Source organism: Eubalaena glacialis, chromosome 5 (genome assembly GCF_028564815.1).
Source record: "Eubalaena glacialis isolate mEubGla1 chromosome 5, mEubGla1.1.hap2.+ XY, whole genome shotgun sequence".
Lineage (NCBI taxonomy): Eukaryota > Metazoa > Chordata > Mammalia > Artiodactyla > Balaenidae > Eubalaena > Eubalaena glacialis.
In genome coordinates, this window is record NC_083720.1 from 100,520,208 (window position 1) to 100,537,981 (window position 17,774).

The window sequence follows — 17,774 nt, forward strand, 5'->3', positions numbered from 1 at the left end:
CAATGGTCTGTACTGGCCTATACGGGAAAACAATCTTAAAAAAAAAAACCCAGGGGTTTGGGGATTATATAATAAATATAAATGAGCAAACCTTTAACATGAAAGGAAAAATCAATTAACTCTGTGGTCCCTGTTATGGTGTAAACATTTTGTACCTCTAATTATAAAATTTTGAAACCCAGCTCCCATGTTGATTGTATTAGGAGGTGGGGCTTTTGCGAGGTGATTAGGTCATGAGTCCAGAGACCTCAAACATGGGATTAGTGACCTAATAAATGGAGCACACAGATGATCTTATGCCCATTACATGATTTCATTGCCGAGCCAGAAGACCCACATTATGAATCAGAAATTGGTCCCTCACCAGACACTAAGTCTGCTGGCAACATGTTCTTTCTTTAAAAACAATTAATTAATTAATTAATTAATGTTTTGGCTGCGTTGGGTCTTTGTTGCGGTGCGTGGGTTTCTCATGGGGTGGCTTCTCTTGTTGCGGAGCACAGGCTCTAGGCGTGCGGGTTTTAGTAGTTGTGGCACACAGGCTCAGTAGTTGTGGCCTGTGGGCTCTAGAGCACAGGCTCAGTATTTGTGGTGCACGGGCTTAGTTGTTCCATGGCATGTGAGATCTTCCCGGAGCAGGGCTCGAACCCGTGTCCCCTGCATTGGTAGGCAGATTCTTAAGCACTGCGCCACCAGGGAAGCCCCTGGTAACTTGTTCTTGAAATTTTCAGCCTCAGCAATTATGGGAAGAAAAGTTTCTGTTATTTATAAAATACCATGTCTCTCGTATCTTGTTTTAGCAGTCAAAGGGCTAGCTGAGGAGAAATATCTGTGAGCTTGAAGACATATCAAGAGAAACCTTTAAATCTCAAAAGAAAAGAGAAAACGGGCAGGAAAGAAATCAACAGAACAGAGTAATCAATAATTGTGGAACAATGAAAAATGCTGTGACCTATACGTAATGGGTATAGCAGGAGGAGAATAAAGATAACAAAGAACAGAAAATATTTTTTTAAAAAATGACTGAGAATCTCCCCAAATGAATGTCTGACACTAAAACCACAACACTCAAACTTAGAGGAACATATGAATAGTAAAGAAAATTGACCAATATCTCTCAGGAACATCAATGCAAAAATCCTCAACAAAATATTAACAAATCGAATCCAACAATATTTTGAGAGAATTTTATATCATGAATGAGAGGGAATAATCCCAGGTATGCAAGGCTGGTTCAACATTCTAAAATCAAATAATTATATCCATCATATCAACACCCTAAAGACAATCATTAGCATATCAATAGATTCAGAAGCCCTTTGAAAACATCTAACACCCATTCTTCATAAAAACTCTCAGTTAAAGAAATAGACTGGAGCTTTCTCAAGTTGATAACAAAGATCTACAGGAAACATTTATCTTACATCATGATTAATGGTCAAAAACATGAAGCTTTTCCACTAAGTTCAGGTAAAAGCAAGGATGTCCCCTTTCATGACTCCTTTCCCATATTTTACTCCAAGTCCTTGCTAATGCAATAAGGCACGAAAATAAATAAAATAAATACAGGTTCGGTAGAAAAAAATGAAAGCAGCCTAAATAAAATGTGGACCAATATACTTTACGGACACCTCACCAAAGAAAACAGACACTATGCATATAAGTATACAGAAGAATAATCCAGATTACATGCTGCCATGAAAAAGCAAATTAAAAATATAATCACATACCAGTATGTTACACTGAGAATGGCTAAAATGTGAACAATGACAAGAACAAATTCTGTAGGGGATGTGGAACAATAGGAAATGTCATTTGCTATTGGTGGAAATGAAAAATAATACAGCTATTTGGTAGTCTGTTTGACACTTGCTATAATATTGAACATTCCCTTACTGTACAATCCAGCAAGTGTTCTCATGGATATTTACTGAGAGTAGTTTAAAACCTACGTCCAGACAAAAACCTGCATATGGATATTTATAGCACCTAATTCAATATTGCCAAAATGTGAATGAAACTAAGGTGTCCTCCAATAGGTGAAAGAAATGATATAGTATTAATATATTCTGGGAATGGGATAATATTGAGCACTAAAAAAGTAAGCTATCAAGCCATAAAAATATATCGGAATTCTTCTTTTCTTTTGAAATATAGGTGATTTTCTTTACTTTTTAATTTAAATTTTATTGGAGTATAGTTGATTTACAATGTTGTGTTCGCTTCAGCTGCACAGCAAGTGATTCAGTTACACATATGCATATATGCATTCTTTTTCAGATTCTTTTCTGATAAAGGTATTCCCAGAATATTGAGTAGAGTTCCCTGTTCTATACAGCAGGTCCTTGTTGCTTATCTATGTTATCTATAGTAGTATTCGTATGTTTACCCCAAGTTCCTGATTTATCCCTACCCCCCCCCACCTTTCCCCTTTGGTAACCATCAGTTTGTTTTCCAAGTCTGTGAGTCTGTCTCTCTTTTGTAAGTTAGTTCATTTGTATCAATTTTTAGGTTCCACCTAGAAGTGATATCATACAATATTTGTCTTACTCTGTCTGACTTACCTCACTTAGTACAATCATCTCTCGGTCCATCCATGTTACTGCAATTGGCATTATTTTCTCCTATTTTATGGCTGAGTCATATTCCATTATATATATGTACCACATATTCTTTACCTATATTCATATGTTGATGGACATTTTGGTTGCTTCCATTTCTTCGCTTTTGTTAATAGTGTTGCAGTGAACATTGGGGAAGATGTTTCTTTTCGATTTACGCTTTCCTCCAGATATGTGCACAGGGGTGAACTTGCTGGATCATCTGGTAGCTCTATTTTATTTTATTTTATTTCATTTCATTTCAATTTCAATGTTTTTGGAGTATAGTTGATTTACAATGTTGTGTTACTTTCTGCTGCACAGCAGAGTGAATCAGTTATACATATATCCAATCCTTTTTGGATTCCTTTCCCATACAGGTCATTACAGAGTATTGAGTAGAGTTCCCTGTGCTATACAGTAGGCCCTTATTTGTTATCTCTTTTATATATAGTGGTGTGTATATGTCAATCCCAATTTCCAATTTATCCCTGCCGCCTCCCCTTACTCTGGTAACCTCCATTCTGTTCTCCATAGTGGCTCTTACCAATTGGCATTGCCACCAATAGCGTAGTATTGGTGGCACAGTGGTTAAGAAGCCACCTGCCAGTGCAGGGAACACAGGTTCGAGCCCTGGCCCGGGAAGATCCCACATGCCGCAGAGCAACTAAGCCCGTGCGCCACAACTACTCAGTCTGCGCTCTAGAGTCCATGAGCCACAACTACTGAGCTCACGTGCCACAACTACTGAAGCCTGTGTGCCTAGAGCCTGTGCACCACAACAAGAGAAGCCACCTCAAAGAGAAGGCTGCGTACCACAACGATGAGTAGCCCCCGCTTGCTGCAACTAGAGAAAAGCCGCGCGCAGCAACGAAGACCCAATGCAGATTAAAAAAATAATAATAATAAGTAGTAGGTTTCTCTTTTTTCCACACCTTCTGAAGCATTTCTTGTTTGCAGACATTGTGATGATGGCTCTTCTGAGTGGTTCCAGGTGATACTTCTTTGTACATCTGATTTGCATTTGTCTAACATAAAGCAATGGTGAGCATCTTCATATGTGCTTTTTTTTTTTAAACAGTGTGAGTAAAATTTACCCCTTGAAAAAGGGTTATTGAAAGGTTGCCTTGTTTTGAAGTCTTTTCGATTACCTACCCCAAGACATTTTTTGAGGGCTGTTGTCATTTACAGCTCCCCAGGCATTGTGAATATGAAGTGCCTATAAGGTCCAGTTTTAGAGTTGTTGTTATGGGAAACAGAAGGTGGCAGGATTTCTACTGTCCCTCTCTTGTTACTGACACCACCTTAGATGTAGGGAAAGTCCTGTTCCTGGATTTTAAATTGGAGTGGAATGTGCCTGACCAAACATGTAAGGGCTTCTGTCCCATTACTTCTTCCCCCTTACCCTTCATCCCCTGAACAAGTATAAACCCCTGCAAAATCACCTGTTGAGGGTGCTGTCTTGCAGAGTGGGATGACCCTAACGAAGGAGTCTGGAGGTTGGAACCCAAACACCAGGATATGTTGAGACCAGGTGATTTTCCAAATGTCATCCAGCCCAGAGAGTCCACCATCCTTTGGGTGTCAGAGGGTTGGTTTAGTAGTATGAGGGCACACTTAGATTTGGAGATCGTGATGCCATGCAGAGGGGACCAGGTAGTACATGTTCAAGGGGGGCGAATTAGCTGGCATATCCTCCCGAGGTCCTCAGGCCCACAACAGTCCAGCCTTGGGACCAAATTGGGTCTGTGTCCAGGGATGTGACACTAGCACGCTCACCGCGACTAAATGAATTTAGTGATCGTTTTTCTTTTCTGTAATTTAATTTTAAATTTATAATGGAGTATAGTTGATTTACCATGTTGTGTTCGTTTCTGATATACACCAACATGATTCATTTATACAGAGATGACTATATATTCTTTTTAGAATTATTTTCCCATTGAGGTTACTAAAGGGTGTTGAGAAGAGTTCCAAGTGCTCTACAGCAGGTCCATGTTGATTACAAGTTTTCTCTCTGTAAATATGTATATACTAACTCCAACCTCATGATTTATGCCTCCAACACACCTTTCCAGTTTGGTAAGCATAAGTTTATGTTCTAGGTCTGGGACTCTGTTTCTGTGTTGTAAGATAGTACCTTTTTATCAATTTTTAGATTCCACCGATAAGTAATATCATATGATATTTATCATTCTCTGATTTATGACACTTAGTATGAATGTATCTAGGTCCTTCCGAGTGGCTGCAAATGGCCTTATTTCATTCATTTCATGGCTGAGTAATATTCCATTGTACATATCTAGCATAATTTCTTTATCCATTCTTCCTTCCAAGGACTTTTAGGTAGCTTGCAAGTAGAGGCTCTTGTAAACAGGGCTGCATAAATTTTGGAGTGCCTGGGTCCTGTCAATTTACGTTTTTTCCAAGATACAGGCCCAGGAGTGGAAGCGCCATATGCTCTGAAGCTCTGTTTTTTTAGATTTTTAAGGAATCACCATCCCTTTCTCCAGAGTGGCTGTTAGCAATTTACATTCCCACCATCAGCTTGTCAGGGTTCCCTTTTCTCCATGCCCTGTCCTGCATTTCAGGTTTTACACTTTGTGAAGTTGGCCATTCTGACTGGTGCGAAGTGATACCTCTTTGTAGTATTAATTTGCATTGCCCGCCTGTTTTTTGGCCAAAAATGGAGTAAATGTTTTTCCTGAATATATTAAGGAGTAACGCATACGGTCTTTTTGGCAAACTGCATCATTGGCGATGTTCAGCAGCTTTGCGTGTGCTTTAATGGCGAGTGCAAACTACCTCTTGAAATCCCTTTCCTACAATTCTGCCTTGCTTACAAGTCCTTTACGAATACTTGGCTCAAAAAATGACTCCATTACAGGTGTCAATTACAACCCTGCATGTTTGTGAATTGCAGTGCCCCTGAGCACCAGTTTTCAACTTGTTGTTTAGGGAAGCAGCCACAAAGGGGCAGGATTTCTACAGACCCATTCCGGTTTCTGGGGCACCTGAAGGACAGGGAAATTCTTCTTCCAGATTAGGAAACTAGAGTGGCATATGCCTGTCCAAACATCTAGGGCTTGTGTCTCATCCCATCCCCCCATTCCCCTTCTTCACCCGGAAAATTCCAAGCTGTGCAAAACCGGCTGTTGAGTGTGCTGCCTTCCCAAAGTGGGGAGACTCTAAGGAAAGGAGCTGGAGGGGGAACCCAAATACCAGGAGAAGTGGAGATGAGGTGACTTTTCCAAACTCTTCCCGAACAGACGCTGTACCATCCTATGGATGTCCCATTCATGTTTCAGCTGTAGGAAGGGTCCCTTGCACCTGGAGATATGGGACCCATGGAATGGGGACCAGGCACTATTACACTAAAAGGGCTGCATTTGGTGTCCCATCCTCACCAAGCCTCTCAGCCCCACGAGTGTAGAGCCTTAGGTCCCATCCAGCTGTGTGTCTAGATGTGGTCACTCCAGGTTGCATCACAGCCCTTGAACACATTTTGTAAGAATTTCTCTCTCTCTCACTGTCTTTTCTTTTTTGGTTCTTGTTATTTAATTTTATAATGGGGTATACCTGATTTGCAATACTGTGTTTCTTCCTGCTCTACATCTATCCACTTGATTCGCTTAAAGAGAGACATCAATAAATTCTTTTACAGCTTCTTACCAGTCTTATGTATCCTTTTCCGTTGACAACAGTATGCTGAGTCCAGCTCTTTGAGCTATACAGTAGGTCCAGTCTATTACCTCTTTTGTTTACGGAACCGTATCTATGCTATTTTCAAGCTCCTGGTTTATGCATCACCCCACCCCACCTTTCTCCTTTAGCAGTCATGAGTGTGTTTTCTAAATGTGTAATTCTGTTTCTGTTTTATAATTTAGTTCATTTCTAGCCATTTTGATATAGCATCTATAAGTGATACGTTATGATACGTCTCTTTTTATGTCTGATTGTGTCACGTAGAATGATCGTACCTAAGTCTCCACGAGTTGCTGCAACTGACCTTATATCACTGATTTAATGGCTGAGTAATGTTCCATTGTATATAAGTACCACAAATTCTTTATCCATTTATCTCTTTCCTGGGATATTTAAGGTGTACCGAAGTCGAGGTTCTTGTAAACAGAGCAGCCCTAAACTTTGGGGTGCCTGTATCCTGTCGATTTTTGGTTTTCCCAAGATATACGCCTATGAGTGGAAGTGCCCTATGCTCTGTAGCTCTGTTTTTTAGATGTTTAAGGAAACACCATACACTTCACCAGAGTGGCCGTTGGCAATTTACATCCCGCCCATCAGCGTAACAAGGCTCCCCTTTCTCCATGGCCTGTCGTGCATTTCTGGTTTTTCCACTTTTTCAGGATGGCCCTTTTGACCCATGCGAAGTGAGACTTCTTTGTAGTGCTGATTTGCCTTGCCCGCATGTTTGGTTGGCCAAAAAGGGCGTATGCGTTTTTTCCTGAATATATTCAGGAAAAAAACGCATACGCCCTTTTTGGCCAACTGCATCATAGTCGAAGTTTTGCCGCTTTCCATGTGCTTTAAAGACGAGTCCAATCTAACTCTTGAAAACTGTCTCCTGCAATTCTGCCTTGCTTTCAAATCCTCTTCGTTGCCTTCCTTCAATATATTTTGGGACGAGAGTGATCATTTATAACCCTGCATGTTTGTGAATTGCAGTGGCCCTGGGCTCCATTTTTCAACTCAGTTTTTTGGGAGCTGGCCGAAAAACCGCAGGATTGCTTCAGTCCCTATTCTTGCTCCGGGGGGCAGGCTGAGCCTTTGATTAATTCTTCTTGCTGATTGGAAATTAGAGTGACATGTGCCTGTCCAAACACCTAGAGCTAGTCTCTCATTGGTTACCCCTCTTCCCATTCATCCTCCGGACAAATTGCAAACTGTATGAAACAGGGGGTTATAGGTCCTGATTCTCCAAGAGAGGAGATTGTTAGTGAAGCGGCTGGAATGGCGAACCCGAGCACCAGCAGATCAGAAATGAGGTACGTTTGAGAAACCTTTCCCGATCACACGGTGTACCATCCTCTGGGTTTCCCATGCATGTTTTAGCTGTAGGAAGATTCCCTTGAACCTGGAGATTTGGGATCCATGGAATGGATACCATGCAGTATTACTTTAAAGGGTCTGCATTTGCTCACCCAACCTCAAGAATCCTGTCAGCCCCAAGAGTGTCCAGCCTTATGTCTCAGCCAGCTGGGGTCTAGATGTGCTCAATCCAGGTTGTATCACATCCCCTGAACGAATTTTGTAAGAATTTCTCTCTCTTTCACTGTCTTTTTTTTTTTGTAATTTATTTTTATAATGGGGTTTAGCTGATTTTCACTGCTGCGTTTATGCCGCTTTACACCCACTTGATTCACTTCCAGAGAGATATCAATAAATACTTTTTAAGATTTTTACTAGTCAGATATATTCTTCTGCAGTGAAGAGAGTGTGTTGAGTCCAGTTCATTGAGCAATGAGTAGGTCTTCTCTATTGTATATTTGGTTTATGGAACAGTGTCTGTGCTAATTTGAAACTCTTGTTTTATGCATCACCCCACCTATCCTTTCCCCTTAAGCAGCCATACGTGTGTTTTCTAAATGTGTGACTCTGTTCTGTTTTGTAATTCAGTTCACGTGTAGCGATTTTTACCTTCCCTCTCTGAGTGATATCTTATGATAACTTTCTTTTTCTGTGTGACATTTCACTTAGAGTCATCGTACCTAAATCCACTCATTATGCTGCTATTAGCCTTATGACATTGATTTCGTGGCTGAGTGATATTCCATTGTACATAAGTACCACAGCTTCTTTATCCATTTTTCTCGTTCCTGGGATATTAAAGGTGTACCGAAGTCGAGGTTCTTGTAAACAGAGCAGACCTAAACTTTGGGGTGCCTGTGTCCTGTCAATGTTTGGTTTTCCCAAGATATAAGCCCATGAGTGGAAGTGCCGTATGCTCTTTAGCTCTGTTTTTTAGATGTTATAGGAAACACCATACACTTCTCCAGAGTTGCCGTTGGCAATTTACATCCCGCCCATCAGCGGAACAAGGCTCCCATTTCTCCATGGCCTGTCGTGCATTTCTAGTTTTTCCACTTTTTCAGGATGGCTCTTTTGACGGATGCAAAGTGAGACCTCTTTGTAGTGCTGATTACCCTTGCCCGCTTGTTTGTTTGGCCAAAAAGGGCGAATGCGTTTTTTCCTGAATATATTCAGGAAAAAACGCATTCGCCCTTTTTGGCCAAGTGCATCATTGTCGACGTTTTGCCGCTTTTCATGTGCTGTAAAGGCGATTCGAATCTACCTCCTGAAATCTGTTTCCTGCAATTCTGCCTTACTTTCAAATCCTCTTGGTTGCCTTCCCTCAATATATTTTGGGACGATAGTTATCATTTATAACCCTGCATGTTTGTGAATTGCAGTGCCCCTGAGCTCCATTGTTCAACTCGGTGTTTTGGGAGCTGGTCGCAAAACCGCAGGATTGCTTCAGGCCCTATTCTGGTTCCGGGGGGCAGGCTGAGCCTTTGGTTAATTCTTCTTCCTGATTGGAAATTAATGTGGCATGTGCCTTTCCGAACACCTAGAGCTAGTCTCTCATTGGTTCCCCCTCGTCCCTGTCATCCTCCGGACAAATTGCAACCTGTACGAAAAGGGGGTAGTAGGTGCTCATTCTCCAAGTGGGGATTTTGTTAGTGAAGCGGCTGGAATTGTGAACCCGAGCACCAGCCGATCAGAAATGAGATGCGTTTTAGAAACCTTTCCCGATCACACGGTGTACCATCCTCTGGGTTTCCCATGCATGTTTTAGCTGTAGAAAGATTCCCTTGAACCTAGAGATTTGAGGCCCATGGAATGGATACCATTCAGTATTACTTTAAAGGGTCTGCACTTGCTCACCCAACCTCACCAATCCTCTCAGTCCCAAGAGTGTCCAGCCTTATATCTCATCCAGTTGGGGTCTAGATATGCTCCATCCAGGTTGCATCACATCCCCTGAACGAATTTTGTAAGACGTTCTCTCTCTTTCACTGTCTTTTTTTTTTAATTTATTTTTATAATGGGGTTTAGCTGATTTTCACTGCTGTGTTTATACCGCTATACACCCACTTGATTCAGTTACAGAGAGATATCAATAAATACTTTTTAAAATTATTACTAGTCAGATATATGCTTCTGCGGAGAATAGAGTGTGTTGAGTCCAGTTCATTGAGCAATGAGTAGGTCTTGTCTATTGCATATTTGGTTTATGGAACCGTGTCTGTGCTAATTTCAAACTCTTGTTTTATGCATCACCCGACCTCTCCTTTCTCCTTAAGCAGCCATAAGTGTGTTTTCTAAATGTGTGACTCTGTTCTGTTTTGTAATTCAGTTCACGTGTAGCGATTTTTCCATTCTCTGTATAAGTGATATCTTAGGCTAAGTGTCTTTTTCTGTGTGACGTATTTCACTTAGAATCATCGTACCAAAATCCACTCATCATGCTGCTACTAGCCTTATGACATTGATTTCATGGCTGAGTTATATTCCATTGTACATAAGTACCACAGCTTCTTTATCCATTTTTCTCTTTCGTGGGATATTTAAGGTGTACCAAAGTCGCGGTTGTTGTAAACAGAGCAGACCTAAACTTTGGGGTGCCTGTGTCCTGTCGATGTTTGGTTTTCCCAAGATATAAGCCCATGAGTGGAAGTGCCGTATGCTCTGTAGCTCTGTTTTTTAGATGTTTTAGGGAATACCATACACTTCTCCAGAGTTGCCGTTGGCAATTTACATCCCGCCCGTCAGCATAACAAGGCTCCCATTTCTCCTTGGCCTGTGCTGTATTTCTGGTTTTTCCACTTTTTCAGGTTGACCCTTTTGACCCATGCGAAGTGAGGAAGGAGACGGGGGGGGGGGCAGGCACAGTGTCCAGGCCGCGCTTTCCAGCCAGGCGCTCCGGGAGCCCCTTTCCTTTACCTCACCCCGGCCGCACCGTGGTTGGCCAGAAGGAACGTGATGAACTTGTCCAGCAGCTCCTGGGGGAAGGCGCTGCCCATGCCCCACCGAGACTGGCAGCAGCGCCAGGGCTTCACAGGGCGCGGCGCTCCCAGCCCCAGAGCCTTCCCTCTGGTTCTCATCACCAGCTGTCACCAGAGTCGCAGGCAATGTGCCTTTCTTTTCGTTTGTCTTTTTCTGGGCCTCAGCCACGCAAAGTGTGAAGCCCTGACACTCGCTACCACGTGGATGCACCCTGAGAACACAATGCTCAGCGAGAGAAGTCAGACACAGAAGGACACACAGGGTGTGACCCCACTGAGGGGAAACGTCCAGAACAGGTAGATCCACAGAGTCAGAGTGGGTTCCTGGTTGTCAGGGGCAGGGGAAGGGAGGGAATGATAACTAAGGGCGTGAGGGACATTTCTGGGGTGAGGGAAATGTTCCAAACCAGGGCAGTAGTGACGGCTGCACAGCTCAGTAAAGTGTCCCCCCGAGCTCCGGTGCAGCCTGTGAGAGTATCTCTCTCAGGACGAAGGGCTGACCGCAGGAAACGTGAACGAGCACTGGGTCCTGGGCCTAGACGCTCAGCTGGGGACCCCTCCGTGGGGAAGTCACTGGGACTTCCTGAGCCTCCACCAAGACTGGCAGCAGCCCCAGGGTCTCGCAGGGCGTAGCGCTCCCGGCCCCAGAGCCTACCCTCTGGTTCTCATTACCGCCTGTCACCAGACTTGCATGCAACGTTCCTTTCTTTTCTTTTGTCTTTTTTAAAGGCAACTCTTGAATACATGTATTTAATATGCAGCGAACCAGTCCTGACTCCTTGATCTGGGGCTTCCAGCCTCCAGAGTCTCGAGGACATCAACTTCCGTTGTTTTCGCGCCCAGTGCGTGGGGTTTTATGATGGAAACTGACACCGAGGGCGTCGCCACGTGCGGGGTGACATCAGCGGAAGAATCCCGTGTTGAGGGCCTGCCTGAGGACCACGGGAGAGCCCGGGCCCTCCCCGCCCCCTGCCTGCAGCCCCGCGCCCACACCCTCCTGGGAGCGGAGCTGGTGCATCGCTTGCCAGAACTCATGGAAGTAGGTCTCCAGCTCATCATGCTGCAACAGGGAGGGCGGGTTGGGCGTACGCTTGGTGAAGTTGGCCACAATGGCCGCGATGGTGATCTGGCGCCTCCCATAATGCTGCAGGCAGCCCGGCTGCAGGCCACAGCAGGCCATGTGCCCGGACTTCCCTTCCCTGGGGAGGGACACGGGTGAGGCCCCGCTTCCACAGAGGAGCCCCGGCCCACGGCCGACAGGTTCCCCCACGCCTGCACCGAGGGTAGAGGTCCAGGTAGAACTTGCCGATGGATGACCTTGCCCGAGGCCGCGTCCCGGACCGTGTAGAGCCTCACATTTTCGTGACACATGTTGACACCCTCCTCCAGGTCGAAGGTCAGCCCCAGCAGCTCCTGGGAGATGCCCAGCCGCCCGCGCGTGACCACCTGCATGGGGAAGGACTCATTGAGCAGGTACTGGTAATCGTGGTAGCGCGTCTCCTCCCCCTGGTTCATGTAGTAGCGCAGGTCCTAGACGTTGATGGGCCCGTCAAAGTGCAGGCCCCGCCTCTGGCACTCGGCCTTCTTTAGCTCCAGGATCACGGCCGCTCCTGCTCCCCGAGGGGCTTCAGCTTCTGGCCCAGCTCATCTGCGGGCGGAGGGGAGAGGCTCGGCTATGTCCCTGTGGCAGCCCCCCAGCCGCCCCCCACCCCACGCCCCTCGAGGCAGAATGAAGGGTTGGGGAAGGCGACCCCCAAGGGCTGACACAGTGGGGTCTCAGGCAGCACCACGTCCAGTCAAGGTCCGCCTGACCCCCGTCCCCACTGGGACTCGGGGAGGCGGGGTTACCTAGGAAAGTGGCCACCACCTGGCTGGTCTTGGCCATGTTCATCTCCAGCACGGAGTCGGCACGCGTGCTGAACCCCAGCAGGCGGGACTTCTGAGCCTGCAGCCTTACCAGCTCCCCGAGGATCACGCAGTTCTCCTGGAACCCAGAGACGGCCAGCGCTGGGGACCGTGGGCCACGCCCTCCCCACAGGCCCCGGGCCAGGTCTCTGTGGGCGGGCAGGGCTCTCAGGTCACTGTCGGGCACAGCCAATCCCCCTCCCTCCTCCTCCTGGCCCGGATTTCTAGGCACTTTGGTGCTGTCCTAACACGTGGTCTTTATGAACACAGGTCCTTTTGGAACCAGAAATGGCGTGAACCATGATGAGCTCTAAGGCCAAGGGCAGGAAGAAATGCGATCAGGCTCTCCAGGAGCCACCCAGGGGCCTCCCAGGGCTCAACAATACAAACTCGGCTGCCGTGCAGACAGCAGCTGATCCCCACGGCGCCCGAACACCCAGCCCCTGGATGGCGAGAGGCCTGTTGCTGCAGGTGGCCCGTGGCTGGCTGGTGAGGCCCAGCCCCAGGCATACGCCACCTTCTCTGGGGCCACCTCTCCGGGTCTGCTGTGGGGTTCTCCTGGGAGCCCCCAGTCACCACAGGACCACTGTGGCCTGTCTGCAGCCCAAGAAGGTGGGGACACAGGACTGTCCCCCATGCCCCCCGCATCACTCGCGAGGCCGAGCAAGCACCAGTGGTGTCTGCGGGGAAGATGAAGGGCTCGTGCACAACCCCCATCGACTGAAGATGCTAAACGGGAGAAGCACAGACTGTAGCCACACGCGGTATGGATCAAACGCAAGTGTCCTTGCAGGAACCGATGTCTGAAGGTCAAGGCCGTACCCGGGCCACAGTGAGAAGGCCCAGACCCCACGCAAGGCACAGAGAGGGGATGGGGGGAACATCTGCGAATCTGAGCTCATCGGGCATCACCCCAGAGGGAGAGGGAGAGGGAGAGGGAGAGAGCCAGAAGGAGATACGGAGGGAGAGGGAGAGAGAGGGAGGTACAGACGTCTCTCCCTTCCCTGGGGGTTCTCTAGTGCAGCCAAGGCTGAAAACCACTGCATTTCGGGAGACGAGTCCTCGAGTCCTCGTGGAAAAGTTAAATAGTAGCTCATGGCATTATCAACACATATTAAAAAGGCCCCAAATCTTGGGGAGTCAGGGAGGGGAGCTGGCGACTGCCTCGTAAACGAGGAGAGATTGGGCGTCAGAGAAGGTGCCTGTGCAGCCCGCCGCCGCCGTCCAGGGCCCCGCAGACTTCATCTCCCAGCTGTGGTCCCGGGCTGGAAGGCAGCGGGGAGGTCAGGCCGTCCAAGCATCAACATTGACTTCAGGGCTGATCTAAAAGGCGCCTGGTGTTTGTTGAAGCAGAAAAAAGAGAAAGCAGTGGGCAGAGGATGGGAGGGGGAGGGACCCCCCATCAGCCCTTCTCCCTCTCTCCCTCTCTGTCTCCCTCTCTCCCTCCCTCCCTCCCTCCCTCTACCTCCCTGCCTCTCACTCTCCCTCTCCCACCATCTCTCCTTCTGCCTCTCTCCCTCCCTCTCTCCCTGTCCCTCTCTCCCTCCCTCCATCCCTGTCTCTCTTTCCCTGTCCCTCTCTCCCTCTTTCCCTCTCCCTCTATCCCTCCCCCTCTCCCTCTCCCCCTTTCCCTCTCCCTCTCTGCCTCCCTCTCTCCCTGTCCCTCTTTCCCAGTCCCTGTTTCCCTGTTCTGCTCTTCCTCTACCTCTTTCCCTCTCCCTCTCGTGCTCCCTCTCCCTCTCCCTCCACCTCCTTCCCTCTCTGAAGAGGGGGAAGGAGGTGGAGGGAGAGGGACAGAGAGCAGGAGAGGGAGGGGGGAGAGGGAGAGAGAGGGGGGAGAGAGAGAGAGGGATAGAGGGAGGGAGGGAAAGACAAAGACGTCTCTCCCTCCCTCCCTCTATCCCTCTCTCCCTCCCTCTCTCCCTCTCTCCCTCCCTCTCTCCCTCTCCCTCGCTCCCTCTCCTCCCTCTCCCTCTCCCTCCATCTCTCCCTCTCCCTCCGTCTCTCCATCTCCCTCACTCCCTCCCAGAGACGGAAAGACGGAGGAAGAGGCAGAGACAAGGGAGAGGGAGAGAGGGAGAGGGAGAGAGAGGGGGGAGAGAGGGAGAGAGGGAGAGAAAGAGAGGTCTCTTCCTTCCTCCCTTTCCCTCTCTCCTCCTTCTCTCCCTCTCTCCCTCTTCCCTCTCCCTCTCCCTCTCTCTCCCTCCCTCTCTCCCTCTCCCTCGCTCCCTCTCCTCCCTCTCCTCTCTCTCCCTCTCCCTCCAGCTCTCCCTCTCCCTCCGTCTCTCCATCTCCCTCACTCCCTCCCAGAGAGGGAGAGATGGAGGAAGAGGCAGAGACAAGGGAGAGGGAGAGAGGGAGAAGGAGAGAGAAGGGGGAGAGAGGGAGAGAGGGAGAGAGAGAGAGGTCTCTTCCTCCCTCCCTTTCCCTCTCTCCTCCTTCTCTCCCTCTCTCCCTCTTCCCTCTCCCTCTCCCTCTCTCTCCTCTCCCTCTCCCCCTCTCCCTCGTCTCTGCCTCTCCCTCCATCTCTCCCTCTCTGGGAGGGAGTGAGGGAGAGGGAGAGACAGAGGGAGGGAGAAGGAGAGGGAGGGAGGGAGAGGGAGAGAGGAAGGGAAAGGGCGAGGGAGGAAGAGGGAAGGAGGGCGAGACGTCTCTCCCTCTCCCTCTCTCTCCACCTCCCTCTCTCCCTCTCCCTCCCTTCCTCTCCCTCTCCCTCCCTTCCTCTCACTCTCCTAGAGGGAGGGAGGGAGAGGGAGAGACAGAGGGAGAGGAGAGGGAGGGAGCGAAGGAGAGGGGGAGTCGGAGAAGGAGGTAGGGAGAGGGAGAAGGAGAGAGGGTGCCTGCTTCCCTCTCTGTCTCCCTCCGTCCCTCTCCGTGTCCCTCTCTCCCCCCTCTCCCTCTCCCTCTCCCTCTCCCTCTGTCTCTCCCTCTCTGGTAGGGAGAGAGGGAGAGGGAGAGGAAGGGAGAGTGAGAAGGAGGGAAAGTGATGGAGGGAGGGAGAGGGAGAGAGGGTGAGGGAGAGAGGGAGAGAGGGAGAGGAGGAGAGAGGGAGAGGGAGGGAGGAAGAGACTTCTCTCTCTCTCCCTCTCTCCCCCCTCCTTCTCCCTCTCCCTCTCTCCCTCTCCCTTGTCTCTGCCTCTCCCTCTGTCTCTCCCTCTCTGGGAGGGAGTGAAGGAGATGGAGAGACGGAGGGAGAGGGAAAGGGAGGAGAGGGAGGGAGGGAGAGGGATAGAGGGAGGGAGGCAGAGACGTCTTTCCCTCCCTCCCTCTATCCCTCTTTCCCTCCCTTTCTCCCTCTCCCTCCCTCCCTCTCCTCCCTCTCCTCCCTCTCCCTCTCCCTCCAACTCTCCCTCTCCCTCCGTCTTTCCATCTCCCTCACTCCCTCCCAGAGATGGAGAGACGGAGGAAGAGGCAGAGACAAGGGAGAGGGAGAGAGGGGGGAGAGAGGGAGAGAGAGAGAGGTCTCTTCCTCCCTCCCTCTCCCTCTCTCCTCCTTCTCTCCCTGTCTCCCTCTTCCCTCTCCCTCTTCCCTCTCCCTCTTTCCTCTCCCTCCCTCTCCCTCTGAGTCTCCCTCTCTCACACTCTGTCTATCCTCTCTCAGGAAGGAGTGGGAAGAGGAGGGAAGGAGAGGCAGAGAGGGAGAGGGACAGAGAGAGAGAGACAGACAGAGACAGAGAGAGAGGAGAGGAAGCAGGGAGAAAACAGAGAAAGAACACACCATCTACATTTCTGTCAAATGACACCGGGGGTCCTTACATAACCAGGAGAAAATTACACAGCGAGGCTCTTTCTCAGCTGGAACTGGAACTGCAGACGGGGCCAAACACCACCAGGCTGGCCACACATATCCATCCGCTGCCCCAGTCCCGTGAGTCCCGTCAACAGGGCTCTGAGTGTCTGCTCCAGGGAGCTGGGTTTCACCCTCTCACCCGGGAGGCCGGGCCAAGCCAGTAGGGCCCCGGGCTGGACACATAGGGGCAAACGCATCCCCACAGGACAGCTTGTGCGAGCAGATTCAGCTGCCAGATTCTAGAGGCCCGGGACCACCCTGTGGCCCGTGAAACCCAGGAGCCACGAGGGTCTTGCATCGTGATTCCTGTCCATTGGACTGTCAAGTTTATGTAGGGAATCTTGGAAACAGTGGTAACAAGACTGAATTGGAACGAGCTTTAGGCTATTATGGACCACTCTGACGTGTGTGGGTTGCTAAAAACCCTCCCGGCTTCGCTCTTGTTGAACGTGAAGATCCCCGAGATGCAGCCGATGCTGTCCCAGAACTAGATGGGAGAACACTATGTGGCTGCCGAGTAAAAGTGGACCTGTGGAATGGGGAAAAGAGAAGTCGAAATCGTGACCGCCTCCTTCTTGGGGTCGTCGCCCTCGAGATGATTATCGGAGGAGGAGTCCTCCACCTCACCACACATCTCCAAGATGGAGAGCCTTCTCCGTCAGCCAGAGCAGGTCCCTTTCTAGATATAGGAGAAGAGAGAGATCACTGTCCCAGGAGAGAAATCACAAGCCGTCCCGATCTTTCTCTAGGTCTCCTAGCCGATCTAGGTCAAATGAAAGGAAATAGAAGAGCACTTTGCAAGAGGAGTGGTGTACAGGAAATAACTTTATTTGACAGGAGTATGTACAGAAAATTCAAGTTTTGTTTGAGACTTCTGAAGCTTGGTGCACTTTTTAAATGTTTTAGCTGTTCACATTTGTTTGTCTCTTGGGACAGTGACACATAAAGGTGTCATTCTCTATGGTTTGAAATGGGTCATATGAGGCAGGTAATATGAAGAATTGTTACCTTACAATGTTCCCTTAAGCAAAATTGAATTTGCTTTGAATTTTTGGTCTTGCCTAGACTGATAATAAAACTCTGACTCCTGCCCAGCTAAAGTGTGATGTTTACTATTATGGATACAACACTGGCAAACATTGAAAAGGCTTCCTGTAGCTGGGATATGGTATGCAGCTGTAGTTAAGCAAGCAGTCTTTAAAAGGTGCTGTGAACACAAGGCAGCAGGTAAAAATTAAAGCTGCACCCTTACCCTAGATTAGAGGTTTAAAAATTCCACTAGTCTTCACACCGGACAAGAGGTTGTCCAGTGACTTTAGAATCTAAGAAGTTTCAAGAAAGTTAGTTTACCTTTAATTTAGGTCATAAGTCCCCTGTGTGATTGCTGTACATGAATACAAAGCTCTTTGTAATATTACTTGGGAATTTGAGAGTATTCAAGACACCAATGTCCTG